Source organism: Equus przewalskii, chromosome 26 (genome assembly GCF_037783145.1).
Source record: "Equus przewalskii isolate Varuska chromosome 26, EquPr2, whole genome shotgun sequence".
In the NCBI taxonomy this organism is placed as follows: Eukaryota; Metazoa; Chordata; class Mammalia; order Perissodactyla; family Equidae; genus Equus; species Equus przewalskii.
The window spans coordinates 194,397-212,183 of NC_091856.1; positions in this window are offsets into that span (position 1 = coordinate 194,397).

A 17,787-nucleotide genomic window follows, 5' to 3' on the forward strand; every position below is an offset into this window, starting at 1 on the left:
CAGTGTGTTAAACTCAGAGTCAGAGAAGCCAGTGGGAGTCTGACACAAGAATTCAGAGACGCCAGTGTGAGTGTCATAAAAGAAGTCCGAGACACCACAGAGGAGTGTTACACTCAAAGGCAGAAAGGCCATGAGGAGACATGAAGTCAGAGATAAAAGACAGTGTGTACCGCAGCAAGTCTGAGATGCCAGGGGGACCATGACATACGAAGTCAGAAAGCCCAGAGGGAGTGTTACACACCAAATGAGAGTGGCCAGATGGAATGTGACACATGCAGTCAGAGACAACATGGGGATTGTTACACACCAAGTGTGAGACAAAAGGGGGAGTCTGACACACAAAGTCAGAAATGCCAGGGGTGGTGTTACTCACAAATTCAGAGACTCCAGAGGGAGTGATACTCATGAAAATATAGACTGCAGGGAAATTGTGATGCGTGAACACAGAGACAACAGAGGAAGTGTGACACACAAAGTCAGAGATGCCACAGGGTGTTTTACACATGAAGTCAGAGACGCCAGTGGGAATGTTATGAATGAAGTCAGAGACAACAGTGTGAGTTTTACACACGAATTCAGAGGCATCATGGGGAATGTGATACAGGATGCCACAGAGCCATGCGAAGTGCTAAACATGATGTCAGAGATGCCAGGGGGAGTGTTACACTTGAACTCAGAGACATCATGTGGATCTTTACACATGAAGTCAGAGACACCAGTAGGAGTGTCACAGATGACATCAGAAACTACAGGTGGAGTATTAAACATGAAGTCAGAGACATCAGGGGGAGTGTTAAAAAGTCAAACACACCAGGCAAAGTGTTATGAATAAAGTTAAAGACACCAAGTGGAGTGTTACACATGAAGTTAAGGACACCAGGTGAAGTGTTACACATGAAGTTAAAGACACCAGGTGAAGTGTTACACATGAAGTACCTGGCATCCCTGACTTCATGCTATCAATCCCCCATGTGTCTCTGACTTCGTGTGTAACACTCCCACAGGTGTTTCAGTCTTCGTGTATAACATTCTACATAGTGTCTCCGACTTCGTGTGTAACCAGCACCCTGGTGTCTTTGACTTTGCGCATAAGACTTTCCATTTGTGTCTCTGACTTTGTGTGTCACACACTCACTCGTGTCTCTGGCTTCCTGTGTAACACTACCCCTGGTGTTTCTGACTTTGTGTCACACACCCACTGGCATCTCAGACTATATGTGTAAAACAATCCAACTTGTGTCTCTGAGTTCATGTGCAACACAGCCCCTGTCTTCTCTGACCTCATCTGTAAAACTCCATCAGGCAGATCCGACTTTGTGTGTCACAAACCCCAGTGTCTCTGACTTCATGTGTCACATTCCGCCTGGTGTCTCTGATTTCGGGTGTCACAAACCCTGGTGTCTCTGACTCCATGTGTCACCCTCCCTCCCCTGTGTCACCTCAGACTTTGTGTATCACATGCCTCCTGGCACATATGACATCTGTAACTCACAATGTGTCATCTACAACTTGGTATGTCAAACTCCCATTTGTGTCTCTGACTATGTGCATCACACACCCCCTGCCACCTATAATTTCATGTGTAGCACTCCCAATGGCATCTCTGTCTTCGTGTGTAAGTCCCCCAGTTGTCTGTGACTTTGTGTGACACTCTTTCCCCTTGTGTCTCTGGCTTTGTGCATCACACTCACCCTGGCATCTCTAACTTCATTTATAATGCTCCAACTGGAGCCTCTGAGTCTGTGTGTAACACTCCATGTGGCCTCTCTGACTTTGTGTGTAACACTTCCCCTTGCCTCTCTGATGTCTTCTGTAAAACTCACAGAGGCGGGTCTGATTACATAAATCAAACTCTCCCTGGTGTCTTTGACTGTGAGTATGACACTCACTCTACTGTCTCTGGCTATTTTTGTCACACAGCCCGTGGTGCCTGGGACTTCCTGCATAACTCTACCCCTAGTCTTTCTATCTGCATGCATAATACTCCCTCTAGTGTCTCTGAGTTCATGTGCAACAAACCCCTATGGCATCTCTGACAGTGTGTAACAACCCCCCAGGCATCACTGACTTCGTGTGTCACACTCCCCCTCTCGTCTCTGACTTCATGTGCAACACATCTTGTAGCATCTGTGACTTCATGTTTTGCACACCCACTGTTGTCTCTGACATTGTGTGTCACACGCCCTGTTGCATTTCTGACTTCATTTGTGACACTCATCCATGTGTATCTGAGTTCACTTGTCACTCTCCCTCTACCATCTTTAACTTCATGGATCATGCTGCCCCTGGTGTCTCTGACTTCATCTGTCTCACTACCCATGGTGCCTTCGACTTCATGTGTAACAAACTCCTGGGGTCTGTGACTTCCTGTAACACTACCCCTTGTGTTTCTGACTTGTGTCACAGTCCCACTAGTCTCTCTGATGTCCTGGGTTACTCTACCCCTCTTGTCTTGGGCATCATACCTAACACTACCCCGTGGCATCTCTGACTTTGTTTTTCGCTCTACCCCTGTTTTCTTTGACTTCTTTTTTAACACTCCTTCTGAGAACTCTGACTTCATGTGCTACACCCCCATTGGCGTCTCTGAATTCGTGTGACACGCTACCCCTATCTTCTCTGACTTCGTGTGCAACACTCCACCTGGCATCACTGACTTCGTCTGTAACACTTCCCCTAGTGTCTCTGATGTTGTACATAGCACTCGCCCTTGTGTCTCTGACTTCATGGGTAACACTCCCTCTTGGAATCTGTGACTTCATGTGTCACACTCCTTCTGTCATCTCTGACATCCTGTGTCACACTCCCACTGTGGTCTCTGTCTTCATGTGTCACACTCCCTGTGTCATCTCTGATTTCGTGTGTAACACTCCACATTGTGTCTCTGACGTCATGTGTCACATCCCCCTCTGGTTTGATTTCGTGTGTCCCAATCCCATGGGCATCTGTGACTTAGTATGTCACAGTCCCCCTGGCATCACTGACTTCATGTGTAACACACCCCATTGCATCTCTGACTCCTATGTCACACTCTGCAGGGCGTCCCTTACTTTGTGCATCACACTCCCCACAGTGTCTTTTACTTTGAGTGTAACCATCCCCATGTCGTCTCTGACTTTGTGTGTCACACATCTGTGGTGTCAAGGACTTTATGTGTCACAATCCCTACAGTGACGAGGCCTTCATTGTAACACTCCATGTGACATCTCTGACTTCTTGTGTAACACTACCCCTGGTGTCTGTGACATTGTGTGCTACAGTCCAGGTGGTGTCTCTGAACTCATGAGGAATACACAGAGGGGTGTCTGAAGTCGTGTGTAACATTTCCTCTGGAATCAGTGACTTTGTGTGCCACATACCACCAGATGTCTCTGATTTGGTGTGTAACCCTCCCACTGGCGTCTCTGACTTCATATATCACACTCCCCCTGGCATCTCAGACTTCATGTGTAACACTTCCCTTGTCTCAGAGTTCAGGTGTAACAGTATCCCTGGTGTCAGTGACATCATGTGTAACACTTCATGTGGCATCTCTAACTTTGGGTGTCACAGTCCCACTGGAGTCTCTGACATAATTTGTAACAGTCCATGTAGAGTTTCTCCCTTCAATTGTAACATTCCTCCATGGTCTCTCGGACTTCTTGTGTAACACTCACCCTAGAGCTCTGATGTAGTGTGTCGCACTCCTCCTGGCGTCTCTCACTTTGATTGTAATACTCACTGTTGCAACTCTGACTTCATGTGTAACACTCCCCATGGCAACTCTGACTTTTTTTTGTCACAGTCCCCATGGCATCTTGGACTTCGTGTTTCACACTTCATCTGTGGTATTGACTTCATGTGTCACACTAGCCATGGCATCTGTGACTTCACATGTCACACTTCCCTTGTCATCTCACATTTTGTGTGTAACAATCCCCATGTCTTCTCTAACTTCGTGTTTCGCATTCTAGGTGGCATCTCTGATTTGGTGTGTAACACTCCCACTGGCATCTCTGACTTCATGCGTCACACTCCACCTGGCATCTTGGACTTCGGGTTGTAGACCCCCCCGCTTTATCTTTGACTTTATGGTAAAACCCCTTGTGGCCTTTCTGCCTTCAAGTTTAACACTTCCCCATGGGGTCTGGGAATTCTTGTATAACACTCCCACTAGTGTGTCTGATTTCCTGTGTCAAACTTTCTCTTGTGTTCTGAATTCATGTGTAACAGTCTACGTGGCACATCTCCTTTCATGAGTAAACGTCCCCTTTTGTCTCTGACTTCTTGTGTCCCATGCCACCTGTCATCTCTGACTTCGTGTGTCACTCTACTCCTGGTTTCTTTGATTTCATTTGTAACACTCCTCCTGGCAAGTCTGACTTCGTGTGTAACTTTCTCACTTGTGGTCTCTGACTTTGTGTGCCAACACCCCGTGTCATCTCTGACTTCGTGTCACATTCCTGTGGTGTCTATGAATTCATCTGTCACACACAACCTTGTGTCTCTGATTCCTGTGTAACAATACCCCTGGCATTTCTCACATTGTGTGTCACACTCCCCCTGGCATCTCAGACTTCATGCATAATGCTGCCCATGGCGTCTCTGACTTCATGTATAACACTGCCCTGTGTGTAACACTCTCTGTGGCATCTCAGACATACTCAGACATCCCCCTGGTATCTCTGACTTCGTGTGTCACACTCCTCCTGCCATCTATCACTTTGTGTGTAACACTCCCACTATGTCTCTGACTTTGTGTGGCACAGTCCCCATTGAGTCTCTGATGTCGTACTTTGTGTGTAACACTCTCTGTGGCATCTCTGACATCGTGTGTCACACCCGCCCTGATGTCAATGTCTTCATCTGAAACACTCTGCCTGTCATCTCTTACTTGTTTTTCACACTCCCACTGGCATCTCAGTATTCGTGTCTAACATTTGCTGAGGCAGCTCTGAGTTTGTGTGTCATGCAGCACCAGGCACCCCGACTTCATTTGTCACATTCCCCATGGGATTTCTGATTTCATGTGTAACACACCCAGTGGCATCTCTGACTTCTTGTGTCACACTCCCCCTGGTATCTCTGACTTCGTGTGTCACACTCCTCCTGCCATCTATCACTTTGTGTGTAACACTTCCACTATGTCTCTGACTTTGTGTGGCACAGTCCCCATTGAGTCTCTGATGTCATGTGTAACACCCTACATGCCCTCTCTTACTTCGTGTTTAACACTCACTTTAAACACGTGGTGTCTCTGGCTATTTTTGTAACACTCCCACTGCTGTCTCTGATTTCATGTGTCACACTCCTCGTGGCATCTATAACTTCATCTCTCACACACACCCTGGTGTCTCTGAATTCCTGTGTAACACTACCCCTGGCATTTCTGATTTCGCGTGTCACAGTCCCTCTTGTGCCTCAGACTTCATGTGTAACACTCCCCATGGTGTCTCTAAATTCATGTGTAACACTCCACATAGCATTTCTTACTTTGTGTATAACACACCTCATGGTGTCTCTGACTTCATGTGTCACTTTGCCTGACATCACATACGTGATGTGTAACAATCCACATGGCCTCTTTGACTTCATGTGTAACACTCACCATGGTATCTCTGACTTCGTGTCTTAATCTGCCTGGCATCTCTAACTTCTTGTTTCACACTACTCCTAGCATCTCTGAATTTGTGTGTAATTCTCCTCTGGTTCCTCTGACTTCTTGTGTCTCTTTCCCTGGTGTCTCTGAATTTGTGTCACATTTCCCATGCTATCTCTGGGTTTGTGTTTCTCACACTCCCTTGTGTCTATGACTACCTGTGTAACACTACCCCTCAGTGTTTCTGACTTCATGTGTCACAGTTTCCCTGGGGTCTCAGACATCATAACACCTCCAGTGTCATCTCAGAGTTCAGATGCAACACTCCCCCTGATGCCTGTGACATCATGTATAGCACTCCACGTGACATCTCTGGCTTCGGCTGTCACAGTCCCACTGGTGTCTCTGACTTCATGTGTAACAGTTCACATGGTGTTTCTGCCTTCGAGTGAAACACGCCCCTATGACCTCTCAGAATTCTTGTTTAACACTCACCCTTGCCACTCTGATTTCGTATGCCACACACCTGCTGGTGTCTCTGACTTCAAGTGTAACATTCACCATTGTGTCTCTGACATTTTGTATGACTCTCCCCCTGGGGAGTCTGAGTTCTTTTGTCACAATTCCCCATTGCTTTTCTGACTTTGTGTTTCACACTTCACCTGTGGTCTTCTCTCCATGTGTCACACTCCCAATGGAGCCTGTGACTTCCTGTTTCACACAGCCCCGTCATCTCTGACTTCACCCATAACAATCCCCAGGTCACCTCTGACTTCGTTTCTCACATTCCAGCTGGTGTCTCTGACTTTGTGCATAATACTCCCACTGCCGACTATGACTTCATGTGTCATCCTCCAACAGGCATCTCAGACTTCATGTGGTACACACCCCCTGGTGTCTCTGACTTCATGTATACACTCCACGTGGCCTTTCTGCCTTTGAGTGTAGCACTCTCCTGTAGTGTCTCGAACTTCTTGTGTAAGCCTCACACTGGCATCTCTGATTATGTGTGCCAGACTCCATCTGTCTTCTCTGACTTTGAGTGTAACACTCACCATGACGTCTCTAACTTGGTGTTCTCCTGGCATCTCTGATTTCCTTTGTCACTCTACCCCTTGTTTCTTTGTACTCATTTTTAACACTCCCTCCACTATGTGTGACTTTGTGTATCACACACTCCCTGGTATCTGTGAATCCGTGTGTAATATTCACCATTGCATCTCTGACTTCGTGTTTCCCACTTCGTATGTCATATCTGAGTTCATGTGTCACACTCCCCATGGCATCTCTAACTTCCAGCGTAACACTTCCCCTTGTGTTTTTGACTTCATGGGTAAACACTCCCCTGTGGCTTCTCTGGCTTGGTGTGTAACAGTCCCCATGTTGTCTCTGATTTCATGTGAAACTCTCCTCCTAGTGTCTCAGACTTCGTGCATAATACTCCCCCTTGTGTCTCTAATTTCATTCATAAATCTCCAGCTGGTGACTCTGAGTTTGTGTGTAACAGTCCATGTGGCCTCTCTGACTTCTCATGTCACACTCCCCCTCTCATCTTTGGTTCATATGTCAGTCTCCCTCTGGTGTCTTTGACTTCGTGTTTCACAGTCACCTGTCTTCTTTGATGTCGTGTGTAACACTCTACATGGCATTTCATCCTTCATGTGCAACACTCCCCTGTGGTGTCTTTGACTTGGTGTATAACACTCCCTGTGGCGTCTCCATCTTCATGTGTCATTCTCTGCCTGGCATCATGAATTCCTGTGTCACACTCCTCCGGGCATCCCTGACTTCAAGTCTCTCAGCCCCAATCCTATGTTTGACTTCATGTGTAACAGAGCCTGCGGTCTCTCTGATTTCATGTGTACTCTCCTCCTTGTTTCTCTGAGTATGTGCATCACTTTCCCTCTGCCATCTGTATCTTCATGGATAACACTCCCTCTGGCATCTCCGACTTTATTTTTAACATTGCCCCTTGTGTCTCTGACTTCATCTGTCACACACAACCTGTCATCTCCGATTTCGTGTGCAACATTCCCCATGGCATCTCTGACTTCATGTTTCACTCTGCCAGGCGTCCCTGACATTGTTTATCACATACCTCCTGCTGTGTTTGACTTCATGTGTAACACACCTCTTGGCCTCTCTGACTTCGTTTGTCTCTCTCCCACTTGATTCTCTGAGTATGTGTCACACTCACCCTGCCATCTACAGCTTTGTGTATAACACTCCCTCTGACTTCTCTGACATCATGTGTAGCTCTCCACCTTGGTTTGTCTGTATTCCTGTGACACACTCCCTCTGTCATCTCTGACTTCCCCACTCCCCCTGTGGTCTGTGACTTTACGTTTCACACTTCCCCTAGCATCTCTTAATTCATGTGGAAATCTCCCTTGTCATCTCTGACTTCATGTGTCACACTTCTGGCATCTGTGACTTCGTGTATCACACTACCTCTGGGGTCTCTGACTTCGTGTATAACACTCCACTTGGCATCTGTGACTTCGTGTGTAACACTGGCCCTGACATCTCTGACTTCATATGTTACACTCCACAGGGCATTTCTGCCTTCATGTGTAACACTCCCCCATGGTGTCTCAGATACTGTCACAATTCCCCTGGCCTCTCAGACTTTGTGTGTAACAAACCTCCTTGTGTCTCTGCCTTTGTCACACTCTTCCTGGTGTCTCTGAATTAGTGTATCACTCAAACACTGCTGTCTCTAACTTAATCTGTAACACTCCTGGTGACATCTGTGACTTTGTGTGTCTCACTGGACATTTAGTCTCCTCTGTATGTCAAACTCCCCCTGGTGTCTCTGACATCATGTGGCAACACTTTCTCTGGTCTCATGGACTTCATGTATACCACACCATGTGGCATTTATGACATCATCTGTAACACTCCCCCTGGCATCTCTGACTTGTGTGCAATACACCACATGGCATTTCTTTCATGTGTAACACTCCCTTGTGGCATTTCAGAACTCATGTGTAACACTCGTTGCATCTCTGACTTCATGTGTCACACTCTGACTGGCATCTCGGACTTCATGTGTAATACTCCAAGTGGCATCTCTGACTTCATTTTTAACATGCCCCCTAGCATCTCTGACTTCGTGTGTCACAATCTGCCTGGAGTCTCTAACATCATGTGTCATATTCCCTCTGGTATCTTTGACTTTATGTGTAAGAATCCCTGTGGTGCCTCTGACTTTGTGTCTCACACTTCCACTTGCATCTCTGACTTCACGTGTCACACTCCCCATGGTGTCTCTCACTACATGTGTAACACTCCATGTGATGTATCTTACTTCCCATGTGACACACACTGTGACATCCTTTACCTCATGTATAATACCCACAGTGGCATCTCTGACTTTGTGTGTAACTGTCTGATGTGGCATCTCCAAATTCGTGTTTCAGACTCCCTCTAGTGTCTATGACTTCGTATGTAACACACTCTCTAGCACCTCTGACATCGTCTGTATCACTCAACCTGGGGTCTTGGATTTCATAATCCCTCTGGCATCTCTGACTTCATGTGTCACAATCCCCCTGGCGTCTGTGACTTCCTTGTGTCACACCACCCTGGCTCCTTTGACTTTGTGTATAACAATCCCAGTGCCATCTCTGACTTCATGTGTCACACTATTCCTGGTGTCCCTGATGCCATGCATCACACCCCTTTGCATCTATGACTTCATCTGTAACATTCCACGTTGGGTCTCTGATTTCTTGTGTAATACTCCTCTTGGTGTTCTGACTCCTTGTGTAAATTTCAGCATGACGTATCTGACTTTGCGTGTCACTCTTCCCCTCGCATCTCTGACTTATTGTTTCTCACACCCCCTAGAATCTGTTACTTTGTGTGCAACATTCCAAATGGCACCTCTGAATTCATGCAAAAGAATCCCCGTGGTGTCTCTTAGTCTGTCACAAACACACTGCTGTCTCTGACTTCCTGTGTAGCACTACCACTGGTATTTCTGGCATCGTGTGTCACACTCCCCATGGCGTGTCTGACTTCATCTGTTGCAATCCCTCTTGCGTCTCTCACTTTGTTTGTCACACTCCCCCAGTCGTCTGTGACTTTGTGTGTCACACTCCCCTGGCTTCATGACTTCATCTATAACAATCCCTGTTCCGTCTGTGACTACATGTGTCACACTCTGCCTGGTGTCCCTGACTTCGTGTATCACACTCCCTCTTGCATCTCTCTCTTAGAGTGTCACACATTCTGTGGCATCTATAAATTCATTTGTCACACTCCCTCTTGTGTCTCTGAGTACATGCATCACACTCTGCAGCAATCTATATCTTCATGTGTAACACTTCCATTGGAGTCTCTCACTTCATGACTAACACACCCCATGGTGTCTCTGACTTTTGTGTAACATTCCCCATGGCATCTCAGTCTTTGAGTGTGACACACCACCTGTCTTCTCTGACTTTGTGTGTCACATTCATCATGGTGTCTCTGACTTCCTGCATAACACTCCCCATTGCAATTGTGGCTCCATGTGTAACACTCCCCCTGGTGTCTCTGACTTTGTGTGTAACACTCCATGTGGCGTCTCTTACTCTGTGTCTAATACTTACCCTGTTATCTTTGAATTTGTGCATAACACTCCTCATTTGCATCTCTGAATTCATGTGTCAAATGCTCCCTTGTGTCTCTGACTTCCTGTGTAACACTACCCCTGGAGTTTCTGACTTTGTGTGTTACACACCCCCTTACATCTCAGACTTTGTGTGTAACTATCCCACTTGTGTCTCTGAGTTCATGTGAAACACTCCCACTGACATCTCTGATGTGATGTGTAAAACTCAACCTGATGGCTCTGACTTACCATTTCACAGCCCCCTGGCCTCTTTGACTTTGTGTGTCATAATTCTCTGGGCATCTATGACTTTATGTGTCACACTTTCCCAGGCATCTCTGTCTTAGTGTGTAACACTCCCCAATGCATCTCTGAATTCCTGTGTCACACTCTGCTGGGCCTCACTGCCTTCATTTACCACACTTCCTGTGGCATCACTGACTTCATGTGTCACACTCTCCCTTTTGTCTCTGAGTCTATCCTTCAGACTATCCCTGGAATCTCTGACTTCCCATATCACCCTCATTACATCTATGATTTCATCTGTCTCACACATCCTCATGTCTCTGACTTCATGTGTTCACACTTCCCCTGGGTTTTCAGACTTCATGTGTAACAATAGCCCTGGTATTTCTGAGATCATGTGTAACACTCCCTGTGGCATCTCTGATGTGGTCTGTAACAGTCCACCTGGTGCCTCTGACTTAGTGTGTTACGTGCCCCCTGGCGTCTCTTAATTGTGTCACACTCCCCCTGGCATCTGTGACTTTGTGTGTCACATTCCCCTTGGCATCTCTGATATCATGTGCAACACTCCCCATGGCATCTCTGACTTCATGTTTAGCACTCCCCTTGGCGTGTTTGACTTCGTGTGTAACACACCCCATGGCATCTCTTACTTCACGTATCTCACCCCTCCTCATTTCTCTGAGTATGTGCATCACATTCCCCCTGCCATCTATAACTTTGTGTGTCACACTCTTAATGGCATCTCGGACTTCATGTATAACACTCCCTCTGTTGCTTCCGACTTCTTGTCTCTCACTCCCCATAGTGTCTCTAACTACATCTGTAACAATCTACCTGGTGTCTCTGAATTCATGTGTAACACTCACTGTGGTGTCTCTGACTTCATGTGTAAAAAGTGCCCTGGTGTCTGTGACTCAGTGTGTTACACTCCCTCCTGGTGTCTGTGACTTCAATGGTAACACTATCCCTGGTGTCAATGATGCCATTTATAACTTTCTCACTGGCACATGTGACTTCATATGTAACACTCCAACTTGCCTTTAGCTTCGTGTATAACACTCTGCATGGTGTCTCTGAAATCCTACTTTGCACTCCGCCTTGTGTCTTTGACTTCACACATAACACTCCTCCATGGAGTTTCTGAATTTGTGTGTCACATTCCACCTTTCATCTCTTTGTCACACTACCTGTGGTGTCTCTGATTTCATGTGTAACACCCCCTCCCCTGTAGTCTGTCTTCCTGTGTAACACTTCCCCTGTGTCTTTGACTTTGTGTGTAACACTAAGTCTGTCATCTCTGACTGCATGTCTAACACTCCCCCTGGCGTCCCAGACATCATGTATAACCTTCCATGTGGCATCTGTGACTTCGTGTGTAACACTTCACCATGGCATCTCTGACTTCGTGTTTCACACTTCAGCTATGGTTTCTGACTTCAAGTATCACACTCCCCATTGCATCTGTGATTTTGTTTCATACTCCCCTTGTCTTCTCTGACGTCATAGATAACCCTCCACCTGTCATTTCTGAAGCCATGTGTCACACTCCTCCTGGCATCTCTGACTTTTATCATACTCCCTCTGCCTTCTGTGAATTCATGTGTCACATTCCCACTGCTATCTATCACTACATGTGTAACATGCTCACAGGCATCTTGGACCTGGTGTATAACACCCCCCTGGGTTCTCTGACTCTGTGTGTAATATTCCCCAACACATCGCTGACTTTGAGTGTCACAATCAAACTGTTGTCTCCAACTTCATGTGTCACACTCTCTGTGGAGTCTCTACCTGCGTCACACTCCCCCTGGCATCTCTGACTTCTTACATAACACATCTCCTTGTGGTCTCTGACTTCATGCCTAAAACTCCCCTAGGTATCACTGACTTCTTGTGTAACACCCCCCTTGGCCTCTCTGACATCATGCATAACACTACCCCTGGCATATCTGATTTCCTGCATAACACTCCCTTTGGTTTTTCAACTTCATGGGTAACATTCAGCCATGGCTTCTCTGGCTTCATGTGTAACAGTCCACCTGGTGTCTTTGACTTTGTCCATCACACACCTCCTGGTGTCTCTCGCTTCATTTGTAATGCACCTTTTGGTGTTTCTGAGTTCGGGTGTAAAAATCCATGTGGTGTCTGTGACTTCCTGTGTAACACTCCACATGGTGTCAATGTCTTCATGCATAACACTCCACGTGTCCTCTCTGACTTCTTGTGTCTCACTGACCCTGTCATCTTTGATCCATGTTTCAGTCTCGTACTGGTATCTTTGACTCCATGTGTCACAATTCCCCTGGTGTCTTTGACTCCTTTGTAAGTCTCCAAGTTGCATCTCAGAATTCATTTCCTACACTCACTGTTACCTCTCTGACTTCGTGTGTAACACTCCCACTGGCATCTCAGACTTCACGTCTAACAACCCCCATGCCATCTCTGACTTTGTGTATCACAATCTACCTGGTGTCCTTGACTTTGTGTATCACACTCTCCCCTGGTGTCTCTGAATTTGTGCCTAACACACCCCATGGCATCTCTCATTTCTGGCGTCACACTCTCTCTTGTGTTTCTGAGTTCATGCATCAGATTCCACCTGCCACATATAACTTTGTGTTTCAGACTCCCACTGGTGTCTCAAATTTCAGGTATAACACTCCATGTGACTTCTCTGACTTTGTGTGTAACAGGCACCTCTGTGTCTTTGACTTTGTGCATAACACTCCCCATTGGCTTTTGTCACTTCGTGTGTCACACACTCCCTCGTGTCTCTGACTTCCTGTGTAATACTACCCTTCTTGTTTCTGACTTCATGTGTCACACACCACCTGGTGTCTCAGAATTCGTGTGTAACAATCCAAATTGTGTCTCTCAGTTCGTTTGTAGCAACCCCCTGGAATCCCCGACATCATTGGTAAAACTCCATGTGGCAGCTCTGACTTCGTGTGTCACACCCCCAGTGTCTCTGACCTTGTGTGTTCCACTCCCCCTGTTGTCCCTGACTTCATCTATCTCAAATCCCAGTGTGATGCACTTGGTATGTCACACTTCCCGTGGTGTCTATGACTTCATCTCTTACACACACCCTGGTGTCTCTGATTTCCTTTGTAACACTACCCCTGGCATTTCTGACGTTGTGTGTCACACTCCCCCTAGCATCTCAGACTTCATATGTATCAGTCCACCTGGTGTCTCTGAGTTCGTGTGTCACAATAACCCTGGTGTCTCTGACTTCATGTGTCACACTCCCCCTGGCATATGTGAATTCACGTTTCACACTCCACTAGCATCTATGACTTCATGTATAACATTCCCTGTGCTGTCTCTGACTTCGTGTCTCACAGTCTGCCTGGTGTCCCTGAGTTCATTTATCAAATTCCTCTGGGAGACTCTGACTTCATGTGTAACACACCCCCTGACATCTCTGACATCATATGTCACACCACTCCTGCTGTCTCTGACTTTTTGTAGCACTTTCCATGGTGTCTCTGACTTCGTGTGTTGCATTCCATGTGATGTCTCAGACTTCATGTGTAGCACACACCCTGGTGTCTCTGACTTGACATGTAATACTCAACTTTTCCTTTCTGCCTTCCAGTGTAACCCTGCCCTGTGGAGTCTCTGATTTATTTTGTAAAACTCACACTGGTGATTCTGATTTCATGTGAGTTCTTTTTTAAATATTTTCTAGATGTTTGTCTACATGTGAGGTCAAGAGTCTCACTCTGGATGCCAAAATCTTCTGCGAATGTAGGCAGAGGACTACCCTATGTTATATCCATATTTGTAAAAGAACTCATGAGGTTGCTATTTTCACATCTGTGGTAAAGTAGTCATTTAGCTTCTGATTGGTGAGTGCTCCTATTTCTTTTCCTACTTGCATTTTGTTAGTAATTGCTTACAACTCAATTTTCGATGTGACTGAGTTCTTATTTTCAATGATGCTGTCAAGTGCATCCAATGCAGACAGCCACCCAGCTGAGCCATATTTGGCAGATATTGTGAGACAGAAGAAGACCTTTGTTAGATACAGCTACTGAGATTTTCGGGTTCCTAACCATTGCAGAACAACCTACCATATTATGGCTGATACTATTGGTAATACAATAATATTTCATATGACACTATCATAAAGCAAAATATTATTCCTCAATGGCCGTAATGAATGTATGGAGAAGTATATGATACTAAATAGGAAGTGAAAATTTGTACATTCTTTTAATCAACCTAGCAAAAGATGTTTAAAGCTTAAGCAGGTAAATTTATACCGCAACCATTTGAACATATCTTTAGCAAAATTTTTGTCTGAAGACAATATAAGGTATCTATATTTTTTTCTTGCCATATAAGGAAAGCTGTGCAAAATATTTCTGATCCTCTCATACACGATTCCATACTCCCACCAAACCGACTACTTTTTTTTAACTTTTTATTAAGATTATGATAGTTTACAACCTTGTGAAATTTCAGTTGTACATTATTGTCTGTCATGTTGTAGGTACATCACTTCACCCTTTGTGACCTCCCCTCACCCTCGCTTTCCCCTAGTAACCACCAATCAGTTCTCTTTGTCTCTATGTTTAACTTCCACCTATGAATGGAGTCATACAGAGTTTGTCTTTCCCTATCTGGCTTGTTTCACTTAACATAATACCCTCAATGTCCATCCATGTTGTTGTGAATGGGACGATTTTATCCGTTTTTATGGCTGAGTACTATTCCATTGTATATATACACCATATCTTCTTTATCCAGTCATCATTTGATGGACACTTAGGTTGCTTCCATGTCTTGGCTATTGTAAATAATGCTGCAATGAACATAGGAGTGCATGGGACTTTTGGAATTGCCAATTTCAAGTTCTTTGGATAGATACCCAGTAGTGGGATGGCTGGGTCATAAGGTATTTCTATTTTTAATTTTTTGAGAAATCTCCATACTGTTTTCCATAGTGGCTGCACCAGTTTGCATTCCCACCAACAGTGTATGAGGGTTCCTTTTCCTCCACAACCTCTCCAACATTTGTCACTTTTGTTTTGGTTATTTTTGCCATTCTTACAGGTGTAAGGTGATATCAGTGTAGTTTTGATTTGCATTTCCCTGATGATTGGTGGTGATGAGCATTTTTTCATGTGTCTATTGGCCATCCGTATATCTTCTTTGGAGAAATGTCTGTTCAAGTCCCCTGCCCGTTTTTGGATCGGGCTGTTTGAATTTTTTGTTGTTGAGCTGTGTGAGTTCTTTATATGTTGTGGAGATTAACCCTTTGTCAGATAAATAACTTATAAATATTTTTCCCAATTAGTGGGTTGTTTTTTTGTTTCAATCCTGTTTTCCCTTGCCTTGAAGAAGCTCTTTAGTCTGATCAAGTCCCATTTGTTTATTCTTTCTATTGTTTCTCTTGTCTGAGAAGACATGGTGTCTGAAAAGATCCTTTTGAAACTGATGGCAAAGAGTGTACTGTCTATATTCTCTTCTAGAAGACTTATTGTTTCAGGCCTAATCTTTAGGTCTTTGATCCATTTTGAGTTTATTTTGGTGAATGGTGAAAAAGAATGGTCAATTTTCATTCTTTCACATGTGGCCGTCCAGTTTTCCCAGCACCATTTGTTGAAGAGACTTTCTTGTCTCCCTTGTAGGCCCTCAGCTCCTTTGTCGAAGAGTAGCTGTCCATAGATGTGTGGTTTTGTTTCTCGGCTTTCAATTCTGTTCCATTGATCTGTGCACTTGTTTTTGTACCAATACTGTGCTGTTTTGATTACTGTAGTTTTGTAGTATGCTTTGAAGTCAGGGATTGTGATGCCTCCAGCTTTGTTGTTTTTCTCAGGATTGCTTTAGCAATTCGGGGTCTTTTGTTGCCCCATATGAATTTTAGGATTCTTTGTTCAATTTCTGTAGAGAATGTCATTGGGATTCTGATTGGGATAGCGTTGAATCTGTAGATTGCTTTAGGTAGTATGGACATTTTAACTATGTTTATTCTTCCAATCCATGTGCATGGAATGTCTTTCCATCTCTTTATGTCATCATCAATTTCTCTCAGGAAAGTCTTGTAGTTTTTGTTGTATAGGTCTTTCACTTCCTTAGTTAAATTTACCCCAAGGTATTTTATTCTTTTTGTTGCGATTGTGAATGGGATTGAGTTGTTGAGTTCTTTTTCTGTTAGTTCATTGTTAGAGTATAGAAATGCTACTGATTTATGTAAGTTGATTTTATACCCTGCAACTTTGCTGTAGCTGTTGATTATTTCTAATAGTTTTCCTATGGATTCTTTGGGGTTTTCTATATATGAGATTATGTCATCTGCAAACACTGAGAGTTTCACTTCTTCATTGCCTATTTGGATTCCTTTTATTCCTCTTTCCTGCCAAATTGCTCTGGCCACAACCTCCAGTACTATGTTGAATAAGAGTGGTGAGAGTGGACTCCCTTGTCTTGTTCCTATTCTCAGAGGGATGGCTTTCAATTTTTGCCCATTGAGTATGATGTTGGCTGTGGGTTTTTCATATATGGCCTTTATTATGTTGAGGTACTTTCCTTCTATACCCATTTTATTGAGAGTTTTTATCATAAATGGATGTTGGATCTTGTCAAAAGCTTTCTCTGCGTCTATTGAGATGATCATGTTATTTTTGTTTCTCATTTTGTTAATGTAGTGTATCATGTTGATTGACTTGTGGATGTTGAACCATCCCTGTGTTCATGGTATAAATCCCACTTCATCATGGTGTATAATCTTTTTAACATATTGCTGTATTCGGTTTGCCAGAATTTTTTGAGGATTTTTGCATCTATGTTCATCAGTGATATTGGCCTGTAGTTTTCCTGCTTTGTGTTGTCCTTGTCAGGTTTTGGGATCAGGGTGATGTTGGCTTCATAGAATATGTTAGGGAGTGCTCCATCTTTCTCAATTTTCTGGAATAGTTTGAAAAGGATAGGTATTAAATCTTCTTTGGATGTTTGGTAGAATTCTCCAGAGAAACCATCTGGTCTTGGACTTTATTTTGGGGGAGGTTTTTGATTACTGTTTCAATTTCTTTACTTGTGATTGGTCTATTCAGATTCTCTATTTCTTCCTGCTTCAGTTTTGGGAGGTTGTAAGAGTCTAAGAATTTATCCATTTCTTCTAGGTTGCCCAATTTTTTGGCATGTAGTTTTTCATAGTATTCTTCTATAATCCTTTGTATTTCTGTGGTATCCATTGTGGTTTCTCCTCTCTCATTTCTAATTTTATTTATTTGAGTCTCCTATCTTTTTTCTTGGCGAATCTGGCTAAGGGTTTGTCAATTTTGTTTATTTTTTCAAAGAACCAACTCTGTTTCATTGATCCTTTCTACTGTCTTTTTTGTTTCAATGT